The sequence below is a fragment of the Pinus tabuliformis genome, chromosome 8, assembly GCF_031772625.1.
Source record: "Pinus tabuliformis cultivar Carrire ecotype Pingquan chromosome 8, CPIR1, whole genome shotgun sequence".
Classification (NCBI taxonomy): domain Eukaryota; kingdom Viridiplantae; phylum Streptophyta; class Pinopsida; order Pinales; family Pinaceae; genus Pinus; species Pinus tabuliformis.
Window position 1 is genome coordinate 1,108,509,156 of NC_142294.1, and position 18,586 is coordinate 1,108,527,741.

Here is an 18,586-nt window from a genome sequence, read left to right on the forward strand (position 1 = left end):
ATAATTTTGTTAATTTTTATGATTTTTGTTAATATAGGTAATGTGGTGTGTATCATAATGTAATTGTTTTAATGTTTATCATGGATTGATTTCTACTAGTGTTTATCAACTATCTAATTTAGATTGCTATGTTTTTCAAACAATATTATTACGAGCCTTATAACCTTTAACTAGATGTGGGTTGAGCATGAGACACTAACACATGTAGAACACAATGGTTGCTTACAGGGTAGAAGAAAGGAAGAGACTATAATACTCAAATTAAATATATTAAATGCATGTTAACCAATATATATGAGATGTATACTTCTTTTATGGATATTTTTGTATATGAAAGGATTCATGGCTTTTAGCTAAGTATCACACGGATTTCAACTAATAATCACGGGTTATGGTTGTGTCCTTTCCATATGGTTTAACCTTATTTTGGTGTTGGGATCGAACTATGGGAACTTGGTTTACTTCACAAAATTACTTTACTGATGGCTTGCCAAGCTTAGGCCCAAAGAGTATCAACATGCTCCATTAGAGGTTTTTAAGATTAGTGAAGAAGCATTAATATAAAAAAGAAGCATATTAGGATACATCGATATGTGGCCCAAAAGGTCAACATGGTTATGTGGGGGTTGTTGATATTAGTGTCTTCGCTGCTTCTCAAAAGGGTTTGGCAATTGATGCAGTTTTGTATGCGTGTTACCAAATATTTTGAATTTAATAAATATTTTATTAACCTCGCTTGAATAGAGACATTTTCCACATGGTTTTTATCTCTGCCAATGCTATGTGGTGGCAAAATTTTGATATATATTTTCTATGATATAAGGAATAAGTTCTCTATGTAATAATCAATTCAAGTTATGAAGTGGATTTAATGGTTAAGGGAATGTGTTTCTTCATATGAAGTTATTGGTTCAAATCCAAGGGGGACATTCATCTCTATAGAATTCAAAAATTGATTATTATAATTATTGTGCAAAAACAAGATTGGGCTTATTTGGAAAGTGGGAGAAGAAGGGATGTTGGAAAAGGATAACTAAAATGCATGAAGAAGAAATTTAGTGGACACCTACCACAGTTAGAATATAACAATTTATGTTGTTAGAAATTATTTACCATCGTAGAGCTATCTTAACTCTACATCTACCAAGCACCAAGAGGGATCAAATCTCCTTTCATTCTAAAAGAGGATTGCATCTCAAGAGAGGATTAAATCTCCTTTCACTCTTAAAGAGACTTGCATCTCAAGAGATTTGGTCTCATCCGGTGTTAATATAAATCAAATGACCTTTCATTCTAAAAGAGACTTGCATCTCATGAGAGAATAAAATCACCTTTCACTCTAAAGGAGGCTAACTATCTACATTTTAACTCTAGATCTACCAAGCACCAAGAGGGATCAAATATCCTTCATTCTAAAAGAGGCTTGCATCTCAAGAGAGGATTAAATCACCTTTCACTCTAAAAGAGACTTGCATCTCAAGAGATTTGGTCAAATCCGGTGTTAAAATTGAGCTCACCTCTAAATATTTACAACATTTGGTTTTAGATTTAATTTGAAAAATGTTATTAAATAAAATTGATTTTGATTTTGAAATGACTTTGGCTTTTGGGTAAGTGGTATTGATAAACCATGGTATTGTAAGAAATCTTATTTACAAATTAATAATACCCATGGCAAAATGGGGGCGAATATCCATGGTTAAGAATCTTGTTATATTGTATGAAAAAAATTATGGTCTGTATGTCGTATTGATAAGCCATGGTATTAGCCCATCGTATTGTAAGAAAACCTATTGAGAAGCTAATAATATCCATGGTAAAATGGGGGTGAATAATCATGGTTAAGAATCCTGTTATATTGTAAATATTAAATTTTCATGTGATTATTAATTAAATTTAAATATACTTTTTGCTTTTAGGCTTAATTTGAAAAATGTTATAAAATAAAATTAATTTTGATTTTGAAATCCTTGTGGGTTTTGGGTAAGTGGTATTGTAACAAATCCTATTTACAAGTTAATAATATCAATGGCAAAATGGGGGTGAATATCCATGGTTAAGAATCTTGTTATATTGTATGAAATAAGTTATGGTTTTTGGGTATGTTGATCTAGGTGGATGTTGGTGGCCACCCACCTATTCCCCTTGGAGCCCCATAACTGTCTCTTTTAATTTTTTATTTTCTGTAATTATAGCACAATTTACTATTTTTAGTAGTTTTTCGAGTCTTGAACTTCCAGAGTTGTTTTGAGGCTCTAAACGACGATTTTTTGGGAAATATGGGAGAAACATGGGTCAACGGACCAATGATTATCTTCCCAAACTTGTAGTTCTCGGATAGATATTTCTAACGAGCTATTGTACGCGTCAAATGAAGATAGGGTGCCAAAGTTACGACCCTGGGAAGTTGATGTACCAACTTCCCTAAAACAAGGCCCACAATTTGACATTTCATCTTCTAGGGTTAGGTTTTGGGATGTTAAGGGTTTTCCATTGTTTCTCAGCAACAAATAGGCCTTTTAGCCTCATTGTAATACAATTTAGAGGCATGTAGTCACCGCATCTCGGAGATAAGCTACCATTGCCCTAGCTTGTTTATTTCTATTTTTGTTTGTAAGCATATTTTAGTATTTTATATTAATGAAATGAAGTATTATTTCCCCTCCATTTCTATGTTTATGGTTATCTTTGTAATTTGTTACATTCTTGTTTAAATTTGGATCAGTGGTATCAGAGCGATCTGTTTTTTCTCTGTTTTCCTTTGCATGTCCCCAACGAGGTCGGGATATAAGGAGTTAGGGCTTGAATTGCTCGAAACTTTGTAAGACCAGCCTCGCAAATCCTGACGGCCTCCCATGGCAGATGAAAAGAAAGATGAGGGGGTAGGAGATCCTTCAGTGGCTACCCAGAGGCGACGCATTGACTTCCAACAACTACTTTGGAAACACCACACCCTTTAAGGTACAAGTTAATTTTGAAATCCCCATCTTTGAGGGTCAGATAGACACAGATGCCGTAGATAAATGGTTAAATCTACTAGAAGGGTATTTTTCTATTCATGAATTTTCGAGTCGGGAAAATATTGTTTTTGCTATTCTCAAAGCATTCCCCCACATCAAGGACTGGTGGGAAACTTACTGTGAGCAGAAGGATGAAAGCACACGGTCACTATTTTCAGCCGCACCCACTTGGAATTCCTTCTTGGATGCCATCAAGGAGCAGTACTACCCTGTCAAAAGCTATGAGGAAAAATACATAAAGTGCACCACGCTGTAGCAGGGAAGGGACCAACATGTGCCGGAGTTCACAAACATTTTTCATACCCTTCGCACACAGTGGGGTATCAAGGATTTTGAGCTGCATTTGGTACTCAAATACTGTGATTTCCTACACAAGTACATCCAGGAAGAGATGGATTTCCTGAACATCTCCTCGCTCTGCACGACATACCGATACGCTGTAAAAATCGAGTAGAATTTCAAACAGAAGAAGCAAGAAGTTGGATTTTCAAATCCGAAGACCAAAGGACAAAGCCAAGGCGGGGTGACCCAAGACAACCTGTTGAAGCCACAAGAAAAGAAAAACACCACGAAGTCGAAGAAGGACACATAAAAGTGGTGTGAGTTCCATAAGAGCCCCACTCACAACACAAGTGAGTGTCGGACCAAGCAGTTGCTGGTGGCTGAGTTGAAGGCTTCAGAATTAGATGCATGTTTCGACCTTGAGTCAGAACCCGACAAGGGGAATGGCAATGGGAAGCAGATCATTGATGCAGAGCCCAAGATCCAGAGGAGGGGGAGCATCTTTTCCACTCATAGATGTGGGTGAAGGGTTCACCGCTATAATTCATTGTCGACAGTGGCAACCAAAAGAACCTCATTTCAGCAGAGGTTGTGAAGTTGTTGGGCCTACCAACTACACCACACCCGGAGCTGTACAGTATCGGGTGGCTTCACCAAGGACAATATCTCTGAGTTCGCCAGCAGTGTCGCCTTCCCTACAACATCAGGCCCTTCACAGAGGAGGTATTGTGTGATGTTGCACCTTTGGATGTTTATGATGTACTATTTGGTCAACCATAATTGTGGAGGAAACATGCTGTGTATGAGTCAAGGCCTCGCGCTGTTATTATTACTTCGGGTAATTCATTATACAGGATACCGGAGGTAGCCTCACTTACTACCACCTCTTTGATCTCTGCTAAGAAATGAAGAAAGATCATCTCCCAGACTAGGAAATTCATTTTCTGTCTGGTTCACTCCCAAAGTACGGGGAAGATCGTAGCCACATCCATGACCCCCGTGAAGGGTTCCTCCACACAGTAACAATAGAAAAGGGATATGGTCATGACAGAACACAGGAACAACTTCTCCTCACCCATAGGGGTACCACACAAGTTTCAGGTGGGTGACAAAGTCTGGTTGCATCTGCAGAAAGAACGTCTGACAATAGCCCATTAGAAGCTCAGACCACTTCGATATGGTCCTTACATCATTACCAAGGCTGTGGGAAACAATTATTTGGAGCACAACATTCCTCCATTCCTTCGCTTGCACCGAGTGTTCAATGTGGAACGCCCTCGACCATGCTTCCCACCATTACTAGACACATCAGAGATTGCAAAACAACTCACCAAGGACCAAGCTCAGCAGATGGAGGAACTCAACGCAATGGGGAACATTGCATCCTAAGGGGGGAGGAATGATCCAGGTGGATGTTGGTGGCCACCCACCTATCCCCCTTGGACCCCCACAAATGTCTCTTTCAGTTTTTCAGATCCGTAATTGTAGCACAATTTAGCAGTTTTTTGAGTCCTGAACTTCTGGAGCGGTTTTGAGGCCCTAAACAATGTTTTTTTGGGAAATCTGGGAGCAACGTGTGTCCATGGACCAATGTTGCTCTTCCCAAAGTTGTAGTTCTCAGATATATCTTTCTAACGAGCTATGTACGTGTCAAACAAAGATCGAGTGCCAAAGTTACGACCCCGGGAAGTTGATGTACCAACTTACCCAAAACGGGGCCCACAATTTGGTGTTTCATCTTCTAGGGTTAGGTTTTGGGATGTTAAGGGTTTTCCATTGTTTCTCAACAATAAATAGTCCTTCGAGCCTCATTGTTACCACAATTTGGTGTTTCATCTTCTAGGGTTAGGTTTTGGGATGTTAAGGGTTTTCCATTGTTTCTCAACAATAAATAAGCCTTCTAGCCTCATTGTTACACAGTTAAGAGGCAGCCGCCACATATTTTCTCAGAGATAAGCTACCATCACCCCAACTGGTTTATTTCTATTTCTATTTGTAAGCATATTTCAATATTTTACATTACTGAAATGAAGTATTATTTCCGCTGCATCTGTGTGTTTATGGTTATCTCTGTAATTTGTTGCGTTCCTTTAAATCCAGATCATAAGCCATGGTATTGGCACATGGTATTGCAAGAAAACCTATTGAGAAGTTAATAATATCCATGGTAAAATGGGGGTGAATAATCATGGTTAAGAATCTTGTTATATTGTAAATATTAAATATTTATGTGATTATTAATTAAATTTAAATATGTTTTTGCTTTTAGATTTAATATGAAAATTTTTATAAAATAAAATTGATTTTGATTTTGAAATGACATATGCCTTTTAGGTAAGTGGTATTGAGAAACAATGGTATTGTAACAAATCCTATTTACAAGTTAATAATATCCAAGCCAAAATGGGGGTGAATATCCATGGTTAAGAATCTTGTTATATTACATGAAATAAGTTATGTTTTTTTGGATATGTGGTATTGATAAGTCATGCTATTGTCCCATAGTATTGTAAGAAAACCTATTGAGAAGTTAATAATATCCATGGTAAAATGGGGGTGAATAATCATGGTTAAGAATCTTGTTATATTGTAAATATTAATTTTTTATGTGATCATTAATTAAATTTAAATATGTTTTTTGCTTTTAGATTTAATTTGAAATTGTTATAAAATAAAATTGATTTTGATTTTGAAATGACTTATGGATTTTGGGTAAGTGGTATTGATAAACCATGATATTGTAACAAATCCTATTTATAGGTTAACAATATCCATGACAAAATGGGGGTGAATATCCATGGTTAAGAATCTTGTTATATTGTATGAAATAAGTTATGGTTATTGGGTATGTGGTATTGATAAGCCATGGTATTGACACATGGTATTGTAAGAAAACCTATTGAGAAGTTAATAATATCCATGGTAAAATGGGGGTGAATAGTCAGGGTTAAGAACCCTGTTATATTGTAAATTTTAAATTTTTATGTGATTATTAATTAAATTTAAATATGCTTTTTGCTTTTAGATTTAATTTGAAAAATGTTATAAAATAAAATTGATTTTGATTTTGAAATGGCTAATGGCTTTTGGGTAAGTGGTATTGATAAACCATGGTATTGTAACAAATCCTATTTACAAGTTAATAATAGCCATGACAAAATGGGGGTGAATATCCATGGTTAAGAATCTTGTTATATTGTATGAAATATGTTATGGTTTTTGGGTATGTGGTATTGATAAGCCATGGTATTGTCCCATGGTATTGTAAGAAAACCTATTAATAATATCCACGGTAAAATGAGGGTGGATAATCAAGGTTAAGAATCTTGTTATATTGTAAATATTAAATTTTAATATGATTATTAATTAAATTTAAATATGCTTTCTTCTTTTAGAATTAATTTGAAAAATGTTATAAAATAAAATTGATTTTAATTTTGAAATGACTTATGGCTTTCGGGTAAGTGGTATTGATAAACCATGGTATTGTAACAAATCCTATTTACAAGTTAATAATATCCATGGCAAAATGTGGGTGAATATCCATGGTTAAGAATCTTGTTATATTGTATGAAATAAGTTATGGTTTTTGGGTATGTGGTATTGATAAGCCATGGTATTGGCCCATGATATTGTAAGAAAACCTATTGAGAAGTTAGTAATATCCATGGTAAAATGGGGGTGAATAATCATGGTTAAGAATCTTTTTATATTGTAAATATTAATTTTTTATGTGATTATTAATTAAATTTAAATATGCTTTTTGCTTTTAGATTTAATTTGAGAAATGTTATAAAATAAAATTGATTTTGATTTTGAAATGACTTATGGATTTTGGGTAAGTGGTATTGATAAGCCATGGCATTGTAACAAATCCTATTTACAAGTTAATAATATACAAGACAAAATGAGGGTGAATATCCATGGTTAAGAAACTTGTTATATTGTATGAAATAAGTTAGGGTTTTTGGGTATGTGGTATTGCTAAACCATGGTATTGGCCCATGGTACTATAAGAAAACCTATTGAGAAGTTAATAATATCCATGGTAAAATGGGGGTTAATAATCATGATTAATAATCTTGTTATATTGTAAATATTAAATTTTTATGTAATTATTAATTAAATTTAAATATGGTTAAGAAATCATTATTTTAATTTATATGGTTAAATGAATGTTATTGTATAACTAGTATTTATGTGTTAGTGTGATATCTATATTATGATTTTATTTTGTCTTATTTTATTAATAAAAACAAAATTACATTGAATTTAAAAAATATTTACCTCTAATGTCTAACATCTAACACCTATACATCTACTACTATATACAACCCTCCCTATAGAAAAAAATACATGTATTAAAACACTCAAAAATAATAAAATGAAATTTTATCTTTAACATACCAAAAATGTATATTTAAAAAAATAAAAAACCAAAACTACACACTCTTATAAAACATTTCAATTTAATATATCTTTTTTAATTTCAATATTAACCTAAACATATATTCAATTCTTACCCACCCCAAAAAAAAAACAAACCACTCTTAAAATAAAATGCGAACTCACTTATTTTGTCTTCCATGATGGTCTATCTTTTTAAACATATATTCAATTCTTTACATATTTTATCTTCCATGATGGTCTATCTTTTTTAAACATATATGCAATTTGTAAATTAAAACTTTAGATATTTTAACTTCTATAATGATCTATCTTTTCAAGCAAACCATGAAAGTAAAACATTGGATTCCAACGAACCATGGTTTCCAACTGAATCTCAAGTGAAGTCCAAATATCAAAACATGGATATAAATGTGGCTTCCAATGTGGCCCCAAATTTTTAATTAAAAAGGCTTAGTATAATCTATGGTTAATAATTTAGATTCCTCCATGAGCTGAGATTTGGAGAGGAGTTACCCCCTAACAAAAGACTTAGTGTACCCTACTTCTTATTGCAATCAATAATAGACATGAGACTAAAGGTACAGGAAGGAGAACATCAACAGCTGACACATCATGGACTCATCAAGCTCATACTAGAAGATGACTTGAGCTAGTTAAGAGTGCCTATTCTATGGTCCACATTACAGACATGGACAGGGAGGCTGTAATTGAAGTAATTGAATATGAGAGCGACCCAACCTCTAGTGGTGAGGAGGAAGAAGAAGAACTTGAGGAGGAAGAAGGAGAGGAACCTGAAGAAGAAGAGGAAGAACCTAAAGAAGAAGAGGAAGAACCATAGGAAGAAGAGGAGGCAGAGACAAATAAAACATAGGAAGAAGAAGAAGGAAAAGAGAACAATGGGGAGGAAGAAAAGGAGGATGAGGCAAGCCCTGAAATACATACCAAGGAAGGGGAGGAATATCCAAGATTGTCTCCTTAACCCACAGAAAGGGAGGCAACTTCTAACTTGACTGCCCTAAGCACACCCATAAAGTCAACAGGAAAAAGGCAGAGGCAGACTCCCCTATATTTCAAAACAAGGAGGAGCACTAGGATCAAACAGGGGAGACCACAAACACCTACCAAGACTCCTATCTTTATTGAGGACTCACCAAAAGAAAAATAAGAACTAGTCTCCCTGGAAATGAAAGGTGAAGAGGGCACATCAAAACAGGCTTCCCAAAAGTCACCAATCACCTATGTTATGAGACCTGTCACCAAGTCAGCATCAACAAAGCAAATCAAAGAAGTTTTGACCCCATATCAAAAAAGAAGAATCCTCCTACAGGAAACTCTATCAACACTACAAGAAACACAGAAAAAGCAACAGGAAGGACAAAAAGGACAGAGGAAAGGAAAGGAAGAAACAACACAAGTATAGGAGGAGGAAGACACTCTAAAGAAATCAAAGGGAGAATCCCAAGAGCTACAAGAACCTAGCGCACAGTCTAATCTGAGCTCAAATTATAGATTCATTGAGGGCGGCAGTGTAATACCACATAATTTTCCATCCCTCTTCTTTGAGCTTGATAAAGAGAGAGGAAGGACAAATCATTGGATGAAATTGCTAAATCAAAGAATGTAGATGATGTGGGCCATATGAAAGAGAAGCTATTGGAGATGGGAAGAGAGTTGAGTATGATAAGAGACAGGGAATGAATTATGAAATCTCAACTAGAGGCTGAAAACACATGGCTGAGGAGGCTGGTACAGGAAAAAGAGAGAAAATTGGCCACTATGGCAAGCCTCTCTATGGAGGCACTCCAGTGCAGGATGCCACCAAATTCATATGCCTTGTACCTCAAATATCAATGGCTGTAATTTCAGATAAAGGCACTAGCACAATGGGGGACTATGACTTTCCAAGACTATAGGCAGTTCATCGAACTATGTGACCAAAGGACGCTAGAGGATAAGGCCAAGATATATGAATTTACTTACACAACTTGGACTTAATAGAATTGAATGTGTGGGACCCTAATGCAAAGCTGGGGGACTTATAACTAATGGCCCTTGAATCATGGATGAGTCACGAGGAGTGTTGTGGGGAAAAGTATCCGACTCGGAATGACCCTATCCCTACTCTAAGGGCGATAGTTCCTTAGCAACAACTGAAAGTAAAGCTTTGATATTTTCCTTTATGAAAGTACAGAGAAGGAAGAAAAGATTGACCAACCGATATCCTTCGCTTTTGTCGATCTTGTCTTCTCTCTTCGTCCCTTGCTCCCAGCTCCTTGTTCCCTTGCCGACCCAGCTACACAAAGATCCTGCACAAACAAGAGAGGGAAACTACAAGAAACATGTACTCATAACTGATGCATGGATTAGAGTGAATCAGATATACAAGTAAATACAATACATCAATGCAATACAAGTATATAGGAGAACATTCAAAGCTTTATTGATAGAAGTAAAAGGTTCTGAGAAGGTTACAACCATCAATGGCTCCAATCCAGCAGCACCTTCCCAGCAGCAAGAAATCTCCTCTTCTCCTCTATAAAAGCAATCACCCAATAACTCTAACTGTAAACCAACAGCACTTCCTTACTTTGCACAAAATTCCAGCCTCCTTAGACCTCATAGAAGAGCTCTATATATAGGATAGAAGAAGAAAGGATGAGTCAGCTTGAGACTGACATAAAGCTGCCTTGTGTCCTTTCCCTCTTCAGTTAATCTTCAGTTCTTAAGTCCACTTGGAGATCCTTGCTTACACATGGAGATCAAGTACCTCTTACTCATCACAGGGCGAATTCCTTGAACCAAGTGTCAGTTTAGAAGCTTCCTGGGCAGTTGACACCTTGCATAATGACTGTGCCACTTGGCCAATCTCGCCCAGCGCAGGTAGCCTTCATTGGTTTTGACTTTCAGCGCAGGTACAAGGAGGAGCAGTTGACATTCAGCGCAGATGCTCAGTGGAGCAGCTGACATGATCCAAAAATAGCCTGTTTTTGAGTGTTTTCAGGTGGAGAACTGATAGGAAGTGCTGTGGTTTGCTGACCTTGTTCCTCTAGGGGTAAGAACAACATGTTTAGGGACTTTGGATCCCTGTAATTATCGACATTTCATGCTCCATGCTGCGAGGCAAAAAATGTCTATAACAGTTGCCCCCTAAAGTATGAGGCCGTTTATCGGGTGAAATGCTTTATCTAGAGGGTCCGAAGTTCATTCAAGTGCTGAGAGGTGCCCTGTAATACAATACAATACAATACATTATTTTTCATTCTGTTTTCATGATCTAGCTGAGGCGGGCATTCCCACGCTCAGCTTTATAAATACATTTTGGTACATAGAACAGACGATCGTCTGATGGTAGACTGATAATTCTCTGCTGAAATTATCATCCTTTGAGTAGGATGATCATCTGCTGCAATGATGTACATGACAAATGCTTTTATATTTCCTGAATATATATCGCAGCCCGGATGGATGAAACTAGATCCGGGGTCTTCAAACTCGTTCGATCTTCACTCTAAGTACAGGTCGATCCATGTGAGAATTGCGCTGAAGTCGAACATGGAAAGACATCGCTTGATTACCGGTCAATGATGAAAACCGTTAACAAGCGCGAGAGGAATCACCGATAATGATAATGACCCTCAAGGTACTGCAGTACAATTCACGTGGCGTGAATAAAGGACTTGGCGTCGAACGCCACGCAAAATCTTCTGGTCGAAGGTCATTGATGTATACCTGTCGCCGGAAGTGAGAAACTTGCCATTGAGGCATGCAAGCTTCAAAGTACTGATGGGGTTGTTCCTAGATCAACTTCTTGGATAATGAGCTGAAGTCGACAAGAAGCGATCCGTCAAAGGAGGGCCTTAATGAATCCCACATCAATGACACGGAACGGAGCTAATGATTTTAGTGGAGGTGAAAACAAACTGTGATATATGATTCAGGGTGGTGATCATGAATGGATGAAGGATAATGTATGGCAGTGGATGGGACACGGTTGACACTTTCAGAATGACCTCTCTTGAACATATAACGACACTGATGCGATGGATTGGTAGTATTACCCCAAAATGTGGATGGTTTGGCGAAGACCATGGTGATGAGACCGGTGAATGAAACAACCCAACCCGATGTGGTACGGAAGAAAAGTGTCATGTTCAAGAGCGACTTGCTACCATTAAGCTTCGATGTTCTCCCAATTTTTCCCCAGTCATTTCTGACCAGTACCTCTTTATTTTTGTCAAGCTTGAGGAGGATAACATATGCTTGTTCTATAACCTGCCCTTCGGGCAAGCCCATCGCTATGATTTAACGAGCTTAGCGATAGGGAAACTCGTTCTCGTCTAAAGACAAGTTTGTCGCTATTTAATCATTTTAACGAGTCTAACGACAAGGAAAACTCGATCCTTTTCATTTTTAGAGAGTCTGAAAAGGTACAGAAAGTTAACTCCATAATTCCTTTTTCGTCATCTAATCCCTTAAGTCCGAAAAAGTATAAAACAATACAGAAGGGATGGGTGTTCGGTACTTTTAACGAGCCGAACAAGACAAGCGCTCGATCTTTTTGTGTAATAATCCCTCAGGTCCAAAAAGATTAAAATTTAGAGGAGGGATAGCTCTTCCGGTCGTTTAACGAGCTGGAAGGCCAAAACTCGGCAAACTTTTCATATTTTACGAGTCAGTGAAAAGAGCTCAAAGAAGACTCGTCTTTTGAGGAACGGGTGATAAACAGGGATAGCAACTGATTCCAGGTACAAATTGGAATTTTCCAATCACGGTACTGTCACAAGGATGGCTAGGTGAAATCACTCTTCGCAGATGTTCCTCAAAATGGGTAAACACACATATGGGGGTGAACGACCGGCCAAATGACAGTGGAGGTGATGGATGAAAACACGACCAAGGCTTTTAAGGCTGATAAATTTACGATCGCAATGGTTATTTACCGGGATAGGTTCATTTTTAATGAGCTTGAACTCTGGTGGAAACTTTTGCTCACACTTTTCTATTTTTTAACGAGCATAAATTCCGTGGTAAAACTGCTCGATTCATGGTCAAATTCGATTTTTTACTTTTACTAGCTTTTCTCTTTTCAAATGTAGTACTTCACCTTCAATTGCTGCAACAAACTTTGTTAGAAATGGACAATATTTGCATGAAAAGGAGATTATAACCCTAATATTTAACTTTAAACTGTGTAAAAAGTCATAAAAAGGTGTTTTTACCTCTCATTTACCATTTCATTTGCATTTTGCTTGTTGGAGCTCTGGAGGTGCCTCTTCTTCCTTGATTTTCACCAGCTGATTCCGGGAGATTCTGTGGACGATTTTCGGCGCCGTTTGGACCAGGTAGGAGCTAAACCTTAGCCCTTCACTTTCATGGTTTCCTTTTTCAGTTTCATGCACATTTTTCAGGGTTTCTGAGCCTCAGGGGTTTCATCAAGGCGCCCTGGCATCAGCGCAGGTTCTCCTTTCGAAACCTGCGCTGCATGCCAGGTTGTCTTAAGGCAGACTGCGCCTCAGCGCAAGGGAGAGACTCTCTGCCTGCGCTGGGCCTAGAAAAACTGATACTGCATGTGATTTTTGATGATTTTTCGCTAGTTTTTCATCAAAATTAGGAACTTACTCCTTCTCTTGTTTGCTTGCAGGGAACTTTGAACAAAATGTCCCTTACATGGCGAGAACGAGAACATGAAGCAGAGGACATGGTTGCACTCCATGACCCGGTCACGGTGAACGCGCTTCGGAACTGTGGCCTACTGAAGTTCTTCCGTATCTCTAGCATGAGAGCACAGATTTCTTTACTGCAGTATATGCTTGATGCTTGGGATCCTGTTAACCAAGTATTCCAGATTAGGGGGAAAACCATCCCCTTGACCATAGAGGACATGTACTTCTTGACTGGGTTGTCAAGGCGGGGTGCCCCCATTTCTTTGTCAGGTACGGCTCGAGGGACTAATTCCACCAGAGACTATATCCGTCAGTATTGCCGGGAAGGTTCACAGCCGAGCAAAGACGGAAAGATCAATATCCGTGACATCACTGACAGGTCTCTTAGGTCCATTCTGTTTACCATTGGTAGGATGGCCGGTAGCGCAGCTTTACATGTTGCCAACAGATCTTACATGCAGCACGCCTTGGAGTGTCTCCAACCGAAAGTGTTTAACTGGTGTGATGCAGTACTTGTTCAGATGAAAAGTCAATTGACCAAGGTAAAGGACGGGAGGCTGAAGAACTTTGGATTTGGTTCTATTCTGACTGCCTTCGCCTTGGAGAAAATCCCATTGATGCAGCCTCAGTACATCATACTTGACTTGCCTTCTCCGACCGAGCCACGCATGCAGAGGTGGGTTGACCACATGTCCCGACATGCTGGCCAACCTCAGATTACTTTTACTGAGGCCTTCTTTAGGTGGTTCGAGCGTCAGGAGATGGCGTTTTCTGAGTATCCATATGTGGGTATGGACTACCGAGGTGATCCGGACTTGGTGCTACCGGATGGCGAGCAATGGGGCGCTATTGGTAAAATCTCTGACCATATCACTGTTTATTGTTTTTACTCATGATGTTACTGTGCAAAACTAATCAAACTCTTGGGTGCATGCAGATGTTGGTCCTGTTCGTCCAGCAGCCCGTCCACGATCGCCAGCTGCTGCCCCAGCAGCAGAGCCTGCTAGGAGAGTTGTTATTCGCGACCTTGGTGATACTGAGACACTTACAGCTGTGCAGGAGCAGGTTGAGAGCCTTACTCGTGGTCTTCCGGATGTACAGATTGACGAGTTACCTTTACAGTTGCAGCGGCACACTATTGGCGTGCCTAGACGATGGACTCGTCTCCTGCGCATGATTGCACAGACCGTGACGTACTATCATGAGCACCATTAGGCTAGGGTGCCCCCTAGCATCTTTTTGAGTTCTAGGTCATACGACCAATTTTGTTTTGATTACAGCACATCATGTACAAACTATAAACAGCTTTATATATTTTGATTTTCGGGGTTTATTATGGTTTATTTGTGATCCACTTGCATTAGCACCGATGCATCTCTTTTTATATATGTCGTAAATGTCTATCTAATACATAGTTTGCTAATGAATCTGTTAATGTGTTCAAGTTTCTGGAAATATGTTGGTATTGAATTGAATCAAACTCTCTTTCCAAAATCTTAACCCTTAGAAACATTCGATAAATAGCTGGATTGCGGACTGAATATATACCAGTGAGTTGTAGTATCACAAGCTGTGAGTCTAGCCTAACAATTAGTCGGCGTATACCATGAGCGATGGTATCAGAGAGGAGTTCAATCAACGCGCTATACTCAGCGATGTTGTTCGTTGACTGCCCAATACACACACCTCTGAAACTCACTAACTCGCCGCTTGGATAAAAAATGGCCCAGGCTGCGGAGGACAAATTCCGCGTACTACGACTCGCTCCGTCGGCATATCCTACATATGTCTCAGAAAAATTCGACATCTGCAACAAACGAGAAAGGTGGATTACTAAACCGAAACAAACACTTTAGCGAAAACAAAATACAACAAAAGCACTCAGGTTACTATTCAGGCATAGTAACGCTTGAGGTACAACCCGTTGCGGGGTTGCGCCAGTGGTATCCCGTCATAATCCATTAACTCGTAGGCTCCTTTTGCTAACACCCTTTTAACAATATAGGGACCCATCCATAAGGACTTAAATTTTCCTGCTCCTAATTTGTCGGATTCTTGGTCGTAAAGCAAAACCAAGTCACCCTCAGAGAAGATACGAGGTTTGACATTCTTGTCGAACTGTGCCTTGACTCGTTTCTTATGGGCTTCGTTTGCCAAAGCGGCGTCACGACGGTTTTCATCCAACTGGATCAATTCCAAGAAACGAGCCTCTTCTTCTGAGGTTCCGGGGAGGAGGTCAATTGCGAGTTTAAGAGACGAAATTTCGCACTGGATCGGTAAGACTGCCTCCAGGCCATACACCAATTGGAATGGTGTGAACCCAGTGGCGTTCTTTACTGAGGTTCGGTAAGCCCACAATGCTGAGTACAGGAGTAGGTGCCATCTTCTTTTGTGAACCCCGATCATCCTTTGCAACATACGCTTCAGGACCTTGTTGATTGCCTCAACTTGTCCGTTGGCTTGTGGATAATATGGGGTAGAGCTGTCGTGAGATAGCCCTAGTTTGGCAGCTAATTCAACCATCATGTGATTGCGAAAATGTGATCCATGATCTGTCACTATAGCCTGCGGAACGCCGAACCTGGCGACTACATGATTAAAAAAGAAAAGGGCAGCTGTTTCACCAGTGTTATCCAATGTAGGCATCGCCTCGGCCCATTTGGTAAAATAGTCAACAGCGACTATAATATACCCATGCCCCCCGGTCGAGGTGGGGTTACATTGCATGAAATCGATGCCCCACTTGGCGAAAGGCCCAACAGCAACTATAGGCTGCAAAGGTGCGGGCGGTCTCCTGGTTTTGCTATCAAAGATCTGACACGCATGGCAACTTCTGACAGCTATTATGCAATCTTTAAACATAGTTGGCCAGAAATATCCTGCTCGTAAGATTCTTTGTGCTGTTGCATATCCAGATTGATGCCCCCCGCACGCGCCTGAATGACAATCATTCAGGGCTTTCTCGGCCTCCTCATGGGTAAGGCACCTCCTCAGAACCGTATCGACACCACGACGGTAAAGTGTATCACCGACGATCATGTAGTCTTTAGATTGGTATCGTATACGCTTCTGTTCCGAGTGTGAGGTATTAGGCCTAAATTTTTGGGTTTGGAGATAAACAATGATGTCTCCATACCACTCATCGCTTACTGATATCAGAAACAAATTTTCATCCACGATTGACCCTTCTGATGTTTCATCGTTGGACGACGATGGGAGATCGCACAATAATTCCGCGAAAACTAGAGCTTTCTTCGATTTGGATTTTACAAAATCCAGATCAAACTCTTGAAGGATCGCTATCCATTTTGAATATTTGCCCCCAAGCAACTGTCGCGACAGTATATACGTCATGGGGTTGCAATCTGACAGAACGGTAGTTTTCCTAAAGAGGACATAATGTCGAAACCTTTGAATCGCTTGAACAGCAGCAAGCGCTAGTTTTTCAACATAGGAATATTTACTTTCTGTGTCATTTAAGTTTTTACTTAAATAATAAATAGGATGTTCAATTCCATCAACTTCTTGCACTAAGACCATCGCAATGGTCGTATCCGCTGCAGCTAGATACAGGTTAAAATCTCTTTGATAGTCCGGGGCGTACATTAATGACGCTCTTACTAGAGAATCTTTCAGAGCGTCAAAGGAAGCTTGCGCAACCTGGTCCCAGACAAAAGGCACATCCTTTTTCAAAAGACGAGTATAACCTTTGGCAATTTCTGCGTAATTTGGAATGAACCTCCTCAGAAAGTTTGCTTTCCCTTGGAGTTTCTGAATCTGAAGCAAATTTGAAGGTGGAGGCAAATTAATGATTGCCTGAACCTTACAGGGGTCGAGACGAATCCCATCCTTAGAGACTACAAAGCCAAGTAAACGACCAGAACTGACGCAAAACACACACTTGTGCGGATTGAGTCTTATCTTGTAGTGTCGGCAACGTAGAAATATTGCTCTCAAATGTCGCGGATGATCAGTCCGCTTCCGCGAATGAGCCGGAAGATCGTCGAGGTACGGTTGAACGATGTTCTTGATGTCATGGAAGGCATAATTCATTGCCCTCTGAAACGTCGCCCCTGCGTTCTTTAAACCAAAGGGTAATTTTCGATAAGCGAATGTGCCCCACGGACAAATAAAAGCAGTCTTAGACTGGTCCTGTGGGCGGATATTTATTTGATTATACCCGGAAAATCCATCCATAAAGGAAAAGATTTCACATCCGGCGCATTCATCAATTATCTGGTCGATGAAGGGTGTAGGGTAGTTGTCCTTTGGACAAGCTTGGTTTACATCCCTATAGTCGACGCACACTCTTATCGTCCCTTGTTTTTTCATAACAGGGACAATATTCGATACCCAATCGGTTAGAGGAACCGGGTAGATGAATCCAGCATGGAGAAGTTTTTCAACTTCTGCCTTAATGGCAGCGGCTTTCTTGGGGTGCACCTGCCGAAGCCGTTGTCTTACTGGTTTGGCATCAGGATACATTTTAATCTCATGTTCAACTATGCTCGAGTCAATGCCTGGCATTTCATCATATGACCATGCAAAGACATCTCTAAATTCGCGAAAGAGAGCACCATATATTTCCAGTTCTGAAGGGGAACAACTTTTGCCGATATGAATATTCTCTACAACATCAGGTTTTGTCGAGATGTTTATGGCTACGGTCTCTTCAATATTGGATAGGTTTCGCTCTGAATCCACCGTATTTACAGTATTTGTTAGGAATTCAAACACTGAAGGGTGATATAGGTCGTGTTGAGTTTCTTCTTCACACTCTGGAAGAAGGGAACGATGGTGGTGATCATTCCATGGTGCCCCCTCAATCATCATTGATTGTAAGATTCCTTCGTCAGTCCCATGAACTTTTGACCATGGATCTAATGGGGTACCATATTCTCCAGACCTATCTACCCAAACGCTTGACGAGCGTTGATTTGGGCTCGCCTCCCATGCCTGAAACATTGATTGCTATAATATTTCTATAGGGCTAGGTGGCAAAACCACTTGATAATCCATGACGACTTTGTCTCCTGCGACCTTCGAAGAAGATACCATGTTGCATGTTGCTACAAACGGGATATCCGCTACATGGAAAGGAGGTGGCAACGCGAAAGTTCCCATCATTGTGGGATCTTTTAGCAAGCCTACTCCGATATATTGCACTGAATGGTCGCTTCCATGGATCATGGGAATGCTTCCAGTAACTTG